The following is an 18235-nucleotide window of genomic DNA, read 5'->3' as shown; positions in this document are numbered from 1 at the left end:
CGGGTGAGCTGTGCTTGTGACGGAACGGTTCCGTCACGGCCCCGCCCGCTCTTTAGAACGTCAGCGCAGGCGCGGAATTCGCGCCGCGCAGGCGCGGCGAGCGGGCCGTGACGGAACCGTTCCATCACCAGCACAGCCCATCCGAGGCTCGTGACGGAACGGTTCCGTCACGAGCACACAAAGGGCTAAACTTTGCACCAGAGAGGTTGTAACTGAGATTTACTGTGTCCTTTATTTTTTCTCACTGCTGTACCCCAGTGCTGACCTGGGGAACCACTTCACTGTCTCCAAACAGTAAGGAATCCCATCAGCACTGCATTTTTTCCGCTTTCTTTGGACACTTGGGGGGTCATTAGGATGGCGGTACTTGGAACCGCCCGCCATAAGGGCTGGGGTCCCGTGGGGGGTATTAGGATGTGCCCGCCACTGTGGCGGGCGCATTCTGCATTTTTAGCATTGTGGCGGGCGGTGCTCTCAGCACCGCCTGCCACAATGCTAAAAATGCACGTATGCATTTGCATAAACAAAGCGGCAGGCACCGCGAGGTGCCTGCCGCTTTGTTTATGCAAATGCAGGTGCACCCCCACCTCTCCTTCACTCTGGGGGCCCGCAGGGGGCCCCCAAAGTGAAGACCACATGCCTTTCCGTGGTGGCATCGCCGCCACGGAAAGGCATCTAAAAAAGCCCATGCTAATATGGCTGGCGGTGTCTATTAGACACCGCCACCATATTAGACCTTTTCAGCCCCGGTCGCAAGGCGACCGGGGCGGAAAAGCGGCGGACGGTCTTTGCGTCCGCCGCGGTCTCCCCGCCATATTAATATGGCGGGGGGTCATTTAGGTGAGGATGGCGGGCGGATTGCCCCCGCCAGGCCGGCGGTGGCTACCGCCAGTCTGGCGGGGGCAATCCGCCCGCCATCATAATGGGCCCCTTGCCTTCCTCTTTGGTTTTGTATTTTGAATGCCCTGAAGCCAAACATGCTGCAGTCACAGGCTTTTTTAATGGTACTTTAGTACAGCTGCTGTAATTTGGGGCTGGTTGGCTGTGTCTGACAGGTCAGGAAAGTGGCACTGAAAGGTGTAAAAAACTCCTGGCTAAACGGTTGTAGGTAACAGTAGGAAGACCAGTGGCCTGCTTACTGATGCACATGGTAGCGGCGTTTAATAATTGAACTTTTGCTGTAACACTAGTAGTTTAGACTGCAGCCATTTCTATCAATGTGACATAATTATTTCGTACAATTATTCTTTGATGCTGGTTGCTAATGATAATTGGTTCATGTACAGATTAGAATGTGACGAGAAGACTGAAGCAAAACAAACATCTTTTTAGACGTCCCTCGAGATGTTAGAAAACATTTACCTAATTTTCCAGTTTGAATGAATTAAAGTGGATTCCCTTTTTCACGTTTGTGCCAGAGGAAAGAAATTGAATTCAAGAATGCAAAAGCATTAAGTGGACAATTTGGCCTCTCCCAGGAAGAACTATTGATACTAATCACCAGTCAGAGAATGTTGGAGAGACGCAGTAAGTGGTCTGCTTACTGTACACATCAGGTTTGTCTTTCCTGCCAGCTCCTTGCTGATGGCCCAGCCATCAAATCTCCAGCACAGTATAGGTCCTGGTAGTAGCTGTCAGGCAATTTTGGGAATCCTTTGTCCTTTGGGGTTGAAATGAGCAAATATGAGGCAGGGAATGGTGCCTTGAAAGTGCTCATAGCCGAGGAGCTTTTCTGCTGCCCTGTTGGCTTTTCTCAGTACAAATGCCCATGGGAGATTTTCAATCACAAGGTCCCGGGCCCTCTTTTGACTGCATATGGTACTGCACCCTGCAACATGGGTAGGTAAAAAACATTGGCTTTTATAAGATCAATACCTTCAACTTCAACAAATGCGAGACCTATTGCATTTTTAAGGCTTGTTATATCTTGGTGTTGTGACTCTTTGACATAGTCAATAACTCCGTCTTGAGTATGGCTAGTACCTGCATGACCGACTTCATCCTACACATGCCAGAAGAATGTGTGTGGCATGGGTTTAACTGCTTTCAAGGGCTTGGATGCAGGTCCTGCTCACAGGCCAGGCCCTGCGGCCAACCCCACACCACGCATGGCTACTTGCCTGCCAGGGGCTGGATGCAGGACCAGGCCATAGGCCAGGCCCTCTGGCCAATCCCACGTTGAAAACGGCGAGGTGTTGGCTTTACGTATAGTAAACAAATATTACTTTATGTTACAAAAAATCTAGAAACCACAGAAAAAAACAAAGGTCATAGTGACGTTATTGTTAGGAATTGTAATTACCCTACATATTACATAATTCATGACATGTTCTATGACATCATTGATAATAACACTAAAATTTGCATTGGCATGATTGATGATAAAACTGTGCATAGCGGAGGCACAAGTTATGCTTACTCTAGAGCATGATATATATATTACACAGTGGTGGTTGCCACTGTTCAGTTGCTGTTACATTAGACTTTCCATAGGAAGATCGCTTTTGTTTTGCCAATAACTTTGCAGACGTTTGATGAATCTCCACGAAAGCTTCCAAAACAAGTGTTCATCCACCTCAGCTCCTTCTTAGAAAAGTTAGGAGTGATTTGTCGAGCAGGGGCCAAGAAAAGAGATGGTGGGGTTCCCAAAACTTTGTTTCCTTGTGCAATGTCCACAAGGAATTTTAGACAAGGCTAAAGCCAAAACAGCTACACAGAATTACAGCAAATTTTACAGAAAGCTAGATCTTTATTCAGAAAGGATGCTTTTCATGATTTAGTGTAATTCTGTTTAGTAGAGTTTGAGAAATTAAGGTTGAAAATGTATAGCTATATGTTGCCTGGGATTCTCACAAGAGTCTTGTAGGAAATATGCACATTCTATTTGGTCTGGCCTAGAAGACTCTTGCAGGTATGAGCAATGAAACTGAATGCCTCTACATGAAGAAAAATGCTGCGGTCGCCATTTTAGAACATCTGTCCCCACGTAGTCAAAAATATTAGTACAACATATAATAGGGACAGTGTATGGGTGCACCAACCCTCTTGCATTTATTGTGGAGGTCCCAGAGGCACCCTCTTGGGGTCAATTTTTTCTAAAAAGACACAATCCTGCGGGAGTTTCATTGGCGCAAGTGTAGCCACTTTGTGGTCTTGAGAACTCATGTGAGACTATTACCAGTGTTACGTGGAGCAAAAAAAATGTTTGCAAAAAACTACAATGCACAGCCATCGCCATGTACAGAAGTATTCACGCAGAAGCCAGTCCCTCACCAAAATCTACTATGCACAGCTTTCACTGTGTACAGGGGTCTTCATGGAGAGGCCAATTCCTCACCAAACCCTATACTCACAGCCTTCGCCCTGTGCAGGCGTGCTCGTAGAGAGACAGGTCGTTCGTCAAACCCTACAATGCATAACCTTCGCCCTGTACCGTGGACTTTGCTCAAAGGCCAGTCTATCACCAGACCCTACTTAACACAGCCTTCGCCCTGTACAGCGGTCTTCACAGAGATGCCGGTCCCTCACCAAATCCTACCTTTGCACAGCCTTTGCCCTCTGCAGCGGTTTTGTGGAGAGGCCAGTCCCTCACCAAATCCTACTATGCACAGCCTCCGTCCTCTACCGGTGTCTTCACAGAGAGGCCAGTCTCTCACCAAATCCTACTAAGCATAGGCTTTTCCCTGCACAATGGTCTTCACGGAGAGGCCAGTCCCTCACCAAGCCCTACTATGAACAACCTTCGCTCTGTACAGTTGTCTTCGCATTGAGGCTAGGCCCTCATCACTCCCTACTACGCACAGCCTTCACCCTGTACAGAGGTCTTCGTGAAGACGCAGTCCCTCACCAAACCCTACTAAGAACAGTGTGTACTATGTTTGCAGAGTGTGTGTACAGCACACTGTTCCAGATATCTAAGCCCCATTTTGTGGAAGCCCTTGCTACCCACAGCGGGAAACAACCTTTACAACACAACTTTTACAACGCACTACCATTACAATGCATTCAGTACAACGCAACATCCCTTACAGCGCATGCCATTACAACGCAATCATTACCACGCATGACACTACAACGCATACAATTACAACTCATGTCATTACAACGCAGTCATTACAACGCATACCATTACAACGCATACCATTACAACGCATAGTACCCTTACACTATCCAACACTTACCCTACTGTTGCACCCCCTGGAGTTAGAATAGTAAATTTTACCCCTACACCATCCAACACTTACCCTACTGTTGCACCCCCTGGAGTTAGAATAGTAAATTTTACCCCTACACTATCCAACACTTACCCTACTGTTGCACCCCCTAGAGTTAGAATAGTAATTTTTACCCCTACACTATCCAATACTTACCATACATGCAATGTAATGGTATGCGTTGTAATGGTATGCGTTGTAAGGGTAGTATGCGTTGTAATGGAATGCGTTGTTAAGGTAGATTTAAAAATTTGTTGTAATGGCATGCGTTGTAATGGAATGCATTGTAATGGATGTTCCGGTGTAAAAAAGGCGTTGTAAAGGCATGCGTTGTAAAAGTATGCGTAGTAACGTCATACAACCCACACAGCCTGCGCTCTCTGTGCAGCTCCTTCAGAGACATCAGGCTCCCTTCATACATTCAAGGTTCCTTACGTAGCCAAGGGCCTACTAAGTACAGTAGGTATGGTAGAAATATTTTACTTAACATTAGAAATTCACTGAAAAAACCCAAATGTTAAAGTGGCTTTATGGTTAGTGGTCATAACAATTAGCTACTTTATGTTACAAAAACTCTAGAAATTCACAGAAAAAAATAAAGTTTAAAGTAATTTTATAGTTAGTTATGGTAATATTTTGCTTGTCATTAAAACTCACTGAAAAAAACAAAGGTTAAAGTGACGTTACAGTTAAGTGAAAATGTCATTTAAAACAGATCAATTTAAACAAAAAAAATGAAATTCACCAGTTATATTTTAATGAGTTAACTATAACTTAAACTACGGCTATGCACAGATTATGACCTCACATTTTGCAGTATTTGTGACATGTTCAATGACCTCATTGATGACATCACTGATGACATCTCAAATGACATCATTGATGACATCATTCCCCATACTGATGTCCGATTTACTCTACGAACCAGTACAGCCTTTGAAATATGGAAAGAAGTGCTAAATGGAGCAGAAGGACATAAAGCATAAATTGCATAAACATATGTGCCTATATTAAATAATTAGACAGTTGTATGCTCCCTCTAGAGACAAAGAACCTATTAGGCGGCTATGCCTCTACTACGCTCATCCTTCTCAATGTGCACAGATTTTTAAAGGAGAGTCCACTACCTCGAGATGCCCTAGCCCCAAATACACACAGACTTCATCATGTGCAAAACTATTCACAGAGAGCCTACGTCTTCCAGACACCCAATCCCCTTCAGATGGCCCAGATCCTAAATTGTATATACAGCCTTCGCCCTAGGCAGAGCTCTTCACAGAGAGGTCACTCCTTCCAGACAACCAAGCCCCATAAAGTCGCTAAGCTCCTACTGTAAACGACCGTCAGTCAACCCGTGCACAATTTTCCACAGAGTCCACTGCCTACACTATCTGAAATTGCTAGGTGCCGAAGGCTCCACTATGCACAGCTTTTTCCTGTGGACAGCTCTTTATGGAGAGCCACATCATCCACACACGCAAACCCTATTAGGAGGTCAAGCATGTTTCAAATGCATACAATCATAAGCAGTACTAAAGCCTTAGAAAATGTCCTCTATATGTAGCTCAATAATTACCTTTCATTGTCAGAAGCATAAAGCAAACTCTCACACTCTTTGGATGATGTCATTGGATAATAAAGAAAGACTCAAACATGTGTATGGTTATTTTTACTATAAGTTCTGTCTTTTAAATATTTTGTGACAATTACTATTAATGAACCTTGCAATTTGTGTATTAATAGTGAATGCATTGGATCATGTTTAATGATTAAATTCGTTGTATTGTAAACGTGACATATGAATGATTTATTAATGTGGTGACCCCCATGACAAAGTTAATTATAATCTTTATATTTGACTAAGCCAGTATGTCTGCCTTATTTAAAATAACACCTCCTTACATTATAATGGCCAGGCAACGAGCCAACCCCTTACTGCGGGGCTTTACATTAAAAAACACATAGAATGTCACTGAACAAACCAAAGGTAAACATGACCTTATAGTTAGGTATAGTAATAATGTGCTGCATCATATTTTTAAAAAATTCCGAAATTCACTACAAAAACAAAGATTTAAGTGTTGTAAGTGTTTTAATCATTACGTGAAAATGTAAATTAAAACTTAAGATTTTAAACTAAAACATTATGGAAATTCACCAGTTATAGTTAACTAACGTAACTGTAACTGCACCCTTGTCATGCACTGCTTAAGACCTCACATGTTACAGCACTCAAGGCATGTTCTGTAACATCATTGATAACATCACAGAAGACAAGTGATAGGATTTCATTGATGACATCACTGTGCACGGAGGAGGTGCATGTTATATTTACTCAGTTAACTATAAACGGCGTATTTCAGTGTTTTTTTAGTTTTCATTTTTTTTACTGACATTTTCACATAATTATAACCTCATAACGTCACTTTAAACTTTCTTTTTAGTGAATAAACATATACACATACACAAACACATGTATGTGTGTGTATATATATATATATATATATATATATATATATATATATATATATATATATATATATATATATATATATATATATATATATATATATATATAAAAAATCAGGCAATACCAATAAATTGTGTTATTAAGGCGTGCACGGTAAGGCCCTGCAGGTAGTACAACGCTTTGTAAAGGGCAACGCGCTTTAGTGCTTGCGGGGTACATACATGGAGCGGAGCAACATTCCAGTCGAATAAACCATACATTAGGATTTTTTTTTTTTACATAGTACACATTCTGAACTGAAATTCTTCGAGGTCGTCTCAGATCAGACGCTCAATTAAATTGAGGCACATTGAAGTCAAATGATGTGAATAAGATTGCTTAATTGGCTGACGTGGGGATGCCGGGATATAGAACCAAGATTCCCAGTCAACCATGGCGCATTTCAGCCACTGGATTCATGCCTCCTTCTCTGTCTCCTTTTTACCACTAACGGATAATGCTGTGTGTTTCATGGCCTACATTAGTACACTATATTCAAGGACAACTTGTATGCGGATTTACGCTGACATTATCTATGTATAAAATGTCTTCCATGAAGAAAGTAGAGAGTTAAGGAGACTATTTTGATGCCACTCTAACTGCCTTTCATGGCACTCTCACTGCCTTCCACCGATTTAACAAACAGTAAATTTGCAGAGGGTCAGCATGTTGGGAGCAACAATTACACGGATTAGCAAGAAAAGAGGACCCCGACAACCTGCAGGCAGGTCCTCAATGACACATGTGAATTGCAGCGCTGCTCGGCTGCAGAAACCACAGAAGAAAAGCACCTTTTTAGATTTTGTAATGTGTCTAGTGGTTTTTGTCTTTGAAATTTCACTCCAACTCTTCCCGCCTTCCCTACACATTCGCATCAGGTCCATTACCGCATCATCAGAGCAAGGATTATAATTAGGAGAGGCTGCCAAAGTGCACAGCGCATGCTTCCCTCCTGGGATTCCCTGCTTCCATTTTGTTTACTATTCAGTTTTGACATCACTCCAACCAGTGGGTGGCGAGACTTGGGCCTCTTCCCAACAGCTGTGAGTCTCTGTGGGCGAAGCTCTGTGGGACCACTGGTCCCCCATGGTGAACCCCGGCTTTCTGTGGAGGCGCATACGTCTGTGAGTCAGAACAGTGGCAGCGGATGTGGGCACCAGATTAACTCCTCACTTTCAGGCCTTGTTTATGATTTACTCCAGGAGCAAATCTGGATAACAACCACTAGGGAACAGATGCCATGCAACCTGCGTGAGAGGGTAACTATCCCTCAATCCGGTGCGTGAGAGGGTAAATACCTTCACAAATTATGTGGTAAAGGCACGCGTGGTTTAGCCATGCATGCCTCTGTCATACAACCCTGCGAGCCACCTAAAAGTATTTTTGGATGGGTAGCCCACTATGCCTTGGGGAGGTGCTCGAGTGTTGTACTTGCAATGAGGCCTTGGTGGTGTTTTTGCTGAACACAACAATTAAGGCTTCAGCTCTGTAAATCATGTATGGTCTAGAGCATGGAGACAGAGATCTGCCTGAATGGCCTACATTAGAGCCATACCTTATGCAAGTGGCAGTACTGAAATAATGTGTAATACTTTAGAGTGTCCAGTCCTCAAATCAGTGAGAGTCGAGAGAGGAGCCTGCAGGGATGGACAATATCGAAGCCATCATAGATGCGGGTCACTCTGCGGCAGATCTCTTTTTGCATTTGGTAGATGTGTTTGTCAGTACTGTGTGGACTGCTATAGGGGGGTTGACGGTGGCTCCCGGGAAGTATAGGCAGGCTGCCCTGGTTTTATGTTTCTATGGGCCCAGCCCTAGGTTACAGAAGCAAGATCCAGCCTGTTCTGAGTCCACCCCCTTTTGTACCACTTTGTTCACCATAAGTTGGCAGGGTATGCTCAGACGTGAGTCCCTTGCTCACTTTGCCACTGGATTCAAGCAAGCCTGGCTGAAGACGCATGAAATGCCAGAAACCGGTCCTCGCAAGCTTGTTTCCGGTCCAGGGAAGGCATGGCTTGGCAGTTCGGGCTGGACTGTTCCCATGAGGCACAGGGTCAGACTGATTTGCATATAGCCATGTCTGAACTGGGGTGGCAGAGTGGGCTAAAGAACGGTGATGGATCAAACCCAGATCTTTTGACTGGGTGTGAGTGTTTAATTGGTTCAGATGCTCCATCCATCACCACCCCCTTTTGTACCGCTTTGGCCACCATAAGTGTGGCAGGGTATGCTCAGACGTGAGTCCCTTGCTTACTTTGCCACTGGATTCAAGCAAGCTGGGCTGAAGACGGCTGTAATGCCAGAAACCGGTCCTCGGAGGCTTGTTTCCGGTCCAGGGAAGGCATGGCTTGGCACTTCGGGCTGGACTGTTCCCATGAGGCACAGGGTCAGACTGATTTGCATATGGCCATGTCTGAACTGGGGTGGCAGAGTGGGCTAAAGAACGGTGATGGACTAAACCCAGATCTTTTGACTGGGGGTGAGTGTTTGATTGGTTCAAATGCTCCGTCCATCACCACCCCCTTTTGTACCGCTTTGTTCGCCATAAGTTGGCAGGGTATGCTCAGACGTGAGTCCCTTGCTCACTTTGCCACTGGATTCAAGCAAGCCTGGCTGAAGACGGCTGTAATGCCAGAAACCAGTCCTAGGGAGCTTGTTTCCGGTCCAGGGAAGGCATGGCTTGGCAGTTCGGGCTGGACTGTTCCCATGAGGCACAGGGTCAGACTGATTTGCATATGGCCATGTATGAACTGGGGTGGCAGAGTGGGCTAAAGAACGGTGATGGATTAAACCCAGATCTTTTGACTGGGTGTGAGTGTTTGATTGGTTCAGATGCTCTGTCCATCACCACCCCCTTTTGTACCGCTTTGTTCTGAGTCCAGGCATTCGGGATGGTGAACCCTGTGCTACTGCGATTGTATAGAGTGCGCCGAGGAGCAGAGTTAGCGGAGATAAGTGTGATTTTTCTTGTGACATTGGAAGGCAGGTTGGCGATGGGTGGGGGAATAGAGAAGAACAGGCGTGTCCCCTAGCTGTAACAATGAAAAATCTTTCACAATTACAGGCTGCCTGTGTGCAACTATAGAGCGGAAGCCATTGTGGCTGTGCTCAGGAAGTGACTGACAACTCGCCTGAGGAAGCACACCTTGTGCACAGCAACAGTTCCTCCACCCACAATGTTACTCGGGAGATGTTATAGTAGTAGGGTTGAGAAGCACTCAAGCTGTTGTCTGTGTCGATAACGAGCTTTGTGTCTTGTGAGGCAAGTGTCTGAGATGTAAGACCTGGTGAGATCTCAGGACCATGATAATCTGGGCGTGAAGGGGGTTGGCAGTTGACTCCCAGGGGTATATTCAAGCTAGAACATAGCTCATGTTTTCTGTTGTGTTCACAGGGCCAACATGATGTACAGTCTGTCGAAGCCCCCACTGGTGTGTTAATCTGGGTCCTATTTCTTGTAGTAGAGCAAGGGCTGGTGAGTGAGTTCAAGGAGTGAAATCATTCTGCATTTCTTACTTTCATGCGTGGTGGCAGGCTCGGTGAGATGTGCGCCATGGCCCAAGGTTATAATTTGCAAGGCGATGACATGCTCAGTTGCCTGTTGTGGTAAGCTGGGTACTAACAGAGTAGTCCTCGTTAAAATTTCTAGTCGTCTTGCTTCCTGCGTTGCTGGTTCTGGCAACTTGAGTGTCCGTGATACACCCCCTAGGAATCCCAGGCAGAATTCTATGCTGTTCATGGACTGCTGCTATGTCCAAGTTGTGTGTTCCCTATGGAGGGCTATGCCTGGTCTGTGTAACAGTGTTGTCTGCTGGTGGAAAGAGTTCAGGGGTGTGTTCCCTCTGGCATGGTTACTTATGCTGCTGCAGGGTGTGTTTAGAAGTACTGCCCTGGCCTCTTCCCTTTAAATACAAGGTCCTATCTTTTGTAATTATTCAGGAACTAGTTTCAGGTAAGCAAATCGACTCACCGAAATACCTGTGGTAGTGCAAACAATATCATGCACCCTATGACCCCCAATGACATCACACTATTAATTGCCTGCCCCGCCCATAGGCCAGCGACAGTCTCTGATTTGCTGGTACAAGCCTAGTGGAAGAACATGGAGTGGTAACTGCTGACAGGACTTTCAGATCGCTATTTTCTTTCTGTTACTGCCATTGACTTCAAAACCCCGAGACCAGGGATTGCAAAACCACTGCCACGGGTAACCCCGGCCAAGACATGGGAAGTATCTGATACCCTGGCTACACCCAAACCATTGTCATTGTTGAGGAGTTCAGACCCTTGGCAGGTCCTACAATGGGTTTTGTTGTGGTGTAAGGTCTGGTGAAGCGAGTTACTGGGGTGTACTCAAGGTTTCGCACCAACTGTATAAACGTCAAAGTTCTGAAACGTGAGTTCTCTAAATCTACATCTTTAAATCTCAGGTCAAAAGACACTATATACTACACTTTCAATTACACACTCACTCCACCAACACAGAACCCAGTTACAAATGGAACTATGATGCTTTTTAACAGCACTACAAATCTCCAAAAACATCAATATCTACATTACAACGCAAAGAAATGAAATTCACCCCTGTACCTTACTTCGGCACCCAGGGCTACAGCTTCAGTACTTCAGCATCAGTGCTGAACACAATCCGAATTTGCACCCACCAGTTACAGATATCAACATCACTGACACAGCACAACACACTATATGCACTATCATTACACTCGCATGCAACCTACACTGCACTAAGGGCAATGCAGATGGACAATGTATCGATGTCCAACAGCACTAAACACAACTTCTTGTACTCAGGACCAAGCACAGAAGACAGCCACAACCTACAAAAACACAGGCGGCATGCTACACTACAATGGGTACAATCCACCACCTCCTAAGCATGCATCCGCACCAGCATCAAAGCCAACCTCCTTGGGAGGGTGTCCTCTCAGCACAACAGTTAACATCGGAGTGCCCCGCCAACAACCCCAGGCACACCACCACCGGAGTAATAAAAGACAAACAATGCAACATGACTCCCTCAAACCTACAACTACATCTCACTGCCCTAGGCATGTCTTCCTCCAACAATTCTACCCCCACTAACCCATGACCATCTACATGCACATACAACAGTATCCCGTGCACATTCACATACGTATGTATTAACCGTGTTATGCGCTGGCAGCACCATGCAATGGTACAGCCTAGAACACGTGGAAACATACTCCCGACAGCCCACGGCAGGTGAGGCCAGACACTCCCAGACAAACCACACCAAATGGATGAGAGCGGCAGACGTTTTATATACGGGCGCGGGAAACACAGCTCTTGCAAGCCGAGCTATTCAGGAATTCAACTAAATCCAAGGTCCTCTTGGGAGCCCGAAGAATGTAAGCTCCAAGTCCATCCTACGCATCTGGTTGCATTCTAACTTTCAAGTGCTCAGAAATGTTCATTGCTTTGTGCGTTTTCTTTCTGTTCTAACGGGCCGAAGAGGCCTGGGCGACCTGTGGTGCTCTGTGAAACTCAAGTAAATAGTATGGCCCCAGGCCCTGGTCCCTGTGATGCTGAAGAGGCTTTTGAGGTGGTTCTCCGCAGCGCAGCTCTCCCTATAGAGCTGCCTTCCTTTATGTTGAGATGCAGAGGCTGGTGCCGGAAACCAGCAGTGTGTTTTTTTGCTCTTATCGACCGCTGGCCGGGTTGCTTATTGTTGTGCAGAAGGCAGGCGAGTGAGTCCAGGGCTTGTGTACTCCAGATGGAGTTCCTTGGCCATCTTCCCGGCTATATTTCCCTCAGATCCCAGGCCCTGTTTGCTGTATGTTAAAGAGTTTTGTCCAGGGGTGTGAATGAGCTATATGGAGAACATGTGACACATTTCCTGTTTGCAGGGATAAGGCCTACTAGTCTATTCCTTGTGGACCCCAGACCCTGCTTCCTGTGGTATTTCATGGGTTCACGAGCAGAGATTCAGTTTGTTTCTTCTGAGGTCTCACGTCCATTCTTCCTGTTGTGAGGAGTGTTGTGTTTTTTTCACGAGGGTATGCACCCCACAGATCTATTCCTGGCTACGACCGGGTTGGCAGCAGGGGCCTCTGGGTATATTCGTGCCACGGCCATTCTCAGGCACGGAGTGACCTTGAGCGGTTTAACTTGGCAGGGATGGGCATCGAGACACTGGCAGCAGTGCCAATACCGCCCTCTCCCGTGACAGCCTGGGAAACTCTGCTCTAAGAAAAGGGTCGGATACAGGGTAGTCACCGGCACCTGCTCTGGTCCATCTGAGCGTAGGAGCCTCGTACACCCCAGCACCCGATGCCCACTTACCAACAGGCACGCTGCCCCAAAAGTCATATGCATACAGTACCCCTAAAAAACCCAAACCTAGCAGAGATGAAGCCCACATTCTCACACGATCTCCGTGCAGCACTACTACAATTAATACACTACCACCAATCTACACTGTCGGTCACAACATTGCCTCACTAAACAAAGAACCCCCTCATACGATAGAGCCCGATTTCGTAAACTAACGTTATGACAACACCAATCCCATGTGCAAAAATAGCTCAGGACACACCGTTACAGAATACACACATAAACACACTCTAATAACACACACAGAGCCCAGCACAGTTCACGGATTTAAATTCTACCTCGATTTCAAACGGTACCCGTGTAACATGCAATCCAGTTACAAATCATACCCTGAAACACACACATCCACAAAAAAATGACACATTGCCGCAAAATGCAGAGTCCCCAGTACACAAACTGCCACTTATGAATACACTAGCATAAAGCACACAGCCAACAATTCACTCATGGCAAGCACAACAGCCTTCGTGCGCTGTAGCCAATATATACCATTATCTCAATATACACACCATCGCAACATAAACATCATCGCAAAGTGCACATGATAACCAAATACACGCAGGGGCATACTTAGACTAAAACACAAATTAGCCGAACACACAACCTCACCACTGGCAGAACAGATGCCCAACACTTCCCAAATTGCTGGCTCACCTCTGGTGCCCATCCGCGGTCTCTCGCTCTCTCCGCACACTGCCCGCTGCCGTCTCGCGACAGGCGCGGTCTCTCTGCCGGTGCAACTTCACCGAGGGCACAGCGGCTCCACTAGTGCCGACTCCCAGTCGGATCAGTGCCGCAACTGGTGGAGTCTCCCACAGCACAGGCGCTACCTTTGAACTGGCCCAGTGTTTCTACTCAGCTCGTGCAGCCTCTGCTCTGTGGGCGCTGTCTCTCTCCCGATGCAGTCAGTCTCTTCACTTGCGCAACGTTTCCACTTATTTAGTCTCTTTGCAGGCGCGCTGTCTCTCTGCGAGTATAGTCTCACGTGTTGTAGGTCTCTAAACGCGCTCTCTACGGGTGCAGTTTTTATTTGACAGCACCTTCTCCATGGGTGTTTTCGGTGCGCGGTCTCGCAACCTCATACAGGAAGCCACATCTACAAACATCTGAGGACAGAGCAGAAATATTTCAGAGAGCTCCGCTCGGAGGGGGGCGAAGGAGTGAGCACCAACCACACTGGGAGAGCCGATAAGCGCCCACAGCTGCATGTTTCCTGTCAGCTCTTTAGTCACAGACACTGACTGTATGGTCTGCACTTTTACCCTCCTTCTCTCATTACAACAGTTCCTCTGTGTCTGCCACTAGCAGTGTTTCACTTCACTATTGTCGCCTTCACTTCAGCTAGAAAATTGTTCATTGCAGCCAATTCCCTTTCTGTGGGGAAAATGTGTTCTAATGTGAGCCCTCACATGCTCAGCTCTTATAAGGAGGGCAGTGCTATCCTCACAAGTTACACATATTTCACATGCACAAGTCACGAGCAGCAGAGCTAGCTCTCAGGCTACCCATAGTCCACAGGTAATGAGGTCAGACTGTCAGGCTAAACGTTACACACATATTTCGCAGGTTCTGCTCTAGTATGAGACATCAGAGCTTTCCATAGGATGAGACACACTTTCAGAGATCAGAGGTGTCTGTGAACGTTCACACACACACACAACCATAACTGCCAATTCACATGGCACCACCGTGTGTCATACGAGTTCGGCTCCCTTCACACAGTCACCTGGAGAGGATTCAAAATCACACAGTGACAGGAGAACGAACTGAAAACAACTGTAAACAGTGATTTTCCAGTTCCTTTTTGGAGGATGTAAGTGCAAGCAGGGATGTCCATTAGAAGGTGTGAAAACACCCCTGGACATGGTAACAGCCTCTATTATCCTTTTTTTGGGGGGGGGGGAGAGGGTGGGGAGCTTGCTGAAGGGCAGAGCGCCTCTAGATAGCTCTTGGCACCAGATCCCGCCCCCTCCAAGGCCCTGTAAGGCCTGACAAGTTCAAGTTATTTTGTTCGTTGGCAGGTATGCACATCAGAGCTATACTTCAGGTAACTGAACACACAGAAGGAGAAGGCAGCACCATCCTGTGGGTTAAACAGATCTTACAGGGTCAGTTGTCAGACAGCAGAGCTGTACGTAAGGTTACACAGACATTACTGTTTCACTAAGATGTGCTGTGCTGTGTCATCACAGGTCTCAGTTTTAGCACACCACTCAACCTCTACTGAACCACTCGCATATACCACACCAATCCACATGAACCTCACGATTGACCTAAGGGTCGGACAGGGAAGGAAAAATAAGCCCAGGCACCAAATTAAAAGTGGCCCACATTAGTGAACTAGATAGCTAAAAAGTGGGCATATTTGCAAATGTGGAAAGTTTTGAACTTTTTGCAAGTTATGGGGGATTGCATGCATTTGTGTTTGTTACAGGCAATGCTGGTGGGAATAGCAGGGAAATCAACGGTAAAAACGGACCCACCTGATGATAAATCAGGCCTACAAACAGCTAAAAAACTAGGCTACACTAGTGCTTTAAACGGGAAAAATGAGTTCATATACTCATTAAAATGAGATAGAGGTGTGGTGAGTGGGCGGGGCTAGGGGCAAGACATGATGATACTTAATGATTTTCATAATAGTTGCAGCACACACCAAAACACATGAGAAATGTGTTTCTATAAGCAAAACAGGTTAACTCATTACCCAAAATGAAAGCCAAATGTGTTGACATGTTAACGATTCCTTGTTTTGCAATAGTTGCAACTTCTAAATGCCATACTGTTAATTGCTGTTGTTTGGCACAATACTATATATTTCAGAACACAGGAGTAGTCACAAAATGAAAACACCACCACTTCAAACCAAAGCACTTATGGCACCAAGCAAATGAAGCAACTCATCACAACGCTCCACAGAAGAGATCTCTTGGCTCTTACGTCAACGTATCCATTCATCCTTTCATCCTACTATTTACCTGCTGATTTCCACCATTTAACCTTTACATTCTTTCATCAATTCGGTCTTTCATTCATCATTCAGTTTTTCACCATTCCGTCTGTCCACATCTATAGCAAAACCTATCCATCCATCCATTCTTTCACTTGTCCATCTCTTTATCCACTCTTTCACTCTTCAATCAATCCTTTTGCTCATCCATCTATCAACCCTTTCACTCCTTCATTCCATCCACCCTTTCATCCATCCTACCTCCCTTTCACCCATCCATTTTTTCACCTATCCACCCATCTGCCCTTTTATCAATCCATCCACCCTCTTTCACTCATCCATCCATTCTTTCACTGACTGATTCATCCTTCATTCATTCATTCATCCACCCTTTCACTCATCCATCAATCCATCCTTTCACTCACTCACCCACCAACACTCCCTTTTACGTTATTTATGAACCTTTGTCATGGAACAGACTTGCACACACAAAGCACCACACATTTTCTTTAAAATACCTCCTGAGAGTATCTCGATTCCCTTCCTCTTTCTCTAGCTTTACTCACTAAAAACAGGCATACACATGCAGTCAGACACACAGACATAAGAAGACACACAAAAGACTCAGGTATGATTAAAAGCCATTTTGAACTCTTAACCTCCCATGGCTTTCTTAATTGCCACTGTCAGCAGACTGCCTTGATTCGAATGATTGCACAAACGCACACGATAGTGTGAATGTGATTGAAAGCACAGGGCCTCAATGGACCCTGCTCTATCAAACACAGCATGATGGTGAGCATACGGACATTATGCAAATGAGCCCTGCTGAATAGTTCAGCTGGGGCTCAGATCAGGGTAACAGAAGCGGTGCCTTGGCTGCCAGAGACAGCTTCCACTCCTGCTCACCAGCACTCCCAGCAAATGAGCCTACCCTTTCATGAGTACCCGTACTCTCCTTGGCAGCAGAGGCGTACTGGTACTCAGAGTGATAAAGCTAAGAAGTGCTGGTACTTAGTACAGGTGAGTACCGGCCAATTTAAAGCACTGCCCCACACAGTGATCTGCCAGACTAGCCCATTAGGCACTGCCGGATTGCCCTATAGACCAGTCCGACCCTGACTGACCTATAACATATGGTTTACCACCACACCAATCACTTAGACCAACTTACCTACCGAGCAAAACATTCCACACTTAACACAGTGCTTGGATCCATCACACAACTATCCTCCACCACACCACGGTCAGACACTATAGCACTCACATACACCACAACAATCTCCACCTTCATATATTTTATCAACTCTACACCACTCCACTGAATCACACAACTGAACGCTTCAACACGTCTGATGTTCTGTTATTTATACTTGATATATAGCTCAAATCACCAATAGGTATCTTGGCGCTACTGGATAGTAACAGACTTCTACCAACGGAGGTCACCATTAGAAGAGGGAGGCTTTCACTCATTTGCTGTATTGGCTGTAGTTCAGACAGATGGGAAAGTGCATAGGAAGCCCGTTCCAATAGACAGGGGCCAGGTAAGCCTTACCTGCATCGCACTGCTAAGCTTCATCATTCACCTGAACAAAATGCTAAAGTTCACTTCACCACTCACGTGCAACGGATGTATGACGTTACAACGCATACTTTTACATCGCATGCCTTTACAACGCGGTTTTTACATCGCATACCATTACAACGCATAGTGCTTTTAGGCGCTGGATAGTGATTTATTTAATTTAATATTCCAACTCCAGTCCCCGTGGATAGTAGGGAAGGTGTTGGATAGTATATTAAATACATTCTCTATCCTAGAGCGCCCCCCAGCGCTATGCGTTGTAATGGTTTGCGTTGTAAAAGTTGCGTCGTAATGGTAGTGCGTTGTAAAAGTTTTGTTGTAAAGGGTGTTTCCCACGTGCAACACACGGCTAAAATGCCCCACAGCACTCACCTGCGACACACTGCTCACCTCTACCACACCACTCAGCTGAATCCCAAAGCTAAGCTCTCACCCATGCATCACCTGCATCCCTCTGCTCAACTCCACCACACCACTCAGCTTCACACGGCTCAACTGTCCACCATACCTCACACCGCTCAACTCCATCTGCATGACAGTGCTCAAAAGCGCCACACCACTCACCTGCATCACGCAGCTCAACACTACCACACAACTAC

At 45.9% G+C, this 18235-nt stretch overlaps 1 protein-coding gene across 2 annotated transcripts in view; it reads right to left on the bottom strand.

Moving 5' to 3' along the window:
* RASGRP2 (RAS guanyl releasing protein 2) overlaps positions 1 to 18235 on the bottom strand; it is a 329120-nt gene that overhangs the window by 309096 nt on the left and 1789 nt on the right. The window contains exon 1 of one of the 2 annotated variants that reach the window (XM_078660759.1): positions 13753 to 14337. The exons of the other annotated variant lie outside the window; for it this stretch is intronic. The gene's annotated coding sequence lies outside the window, so the exon portion shown is untranslated. Of the gene's footprint in view, positions 1 to 13752; positions 14338 to 18235 lie in introns of those variants that run through there. 2 annotated transcript variants of the gene reach the window in all.

The sequence above is a fragment of the Lissotriton helveticus genome, chromosome 9 (genome assembly GCF_964261635.1).
Source record: "Lissotriton helveticus chromosome 9, aLisHel1.1, whole genome shotgun sequence".
Classification (NCBI taxonomy): Eukaryota; Metazoa; Chordata; class Amphibia; order Caudata; family Salamandridae; genus Lissotriton; species Lissotriton helveticus.
The sequence above is the reverse complement of the archived record's forward strand: the minus strand, read 5'-3'. Positions and strand labels throughout refer to the sequence as shown.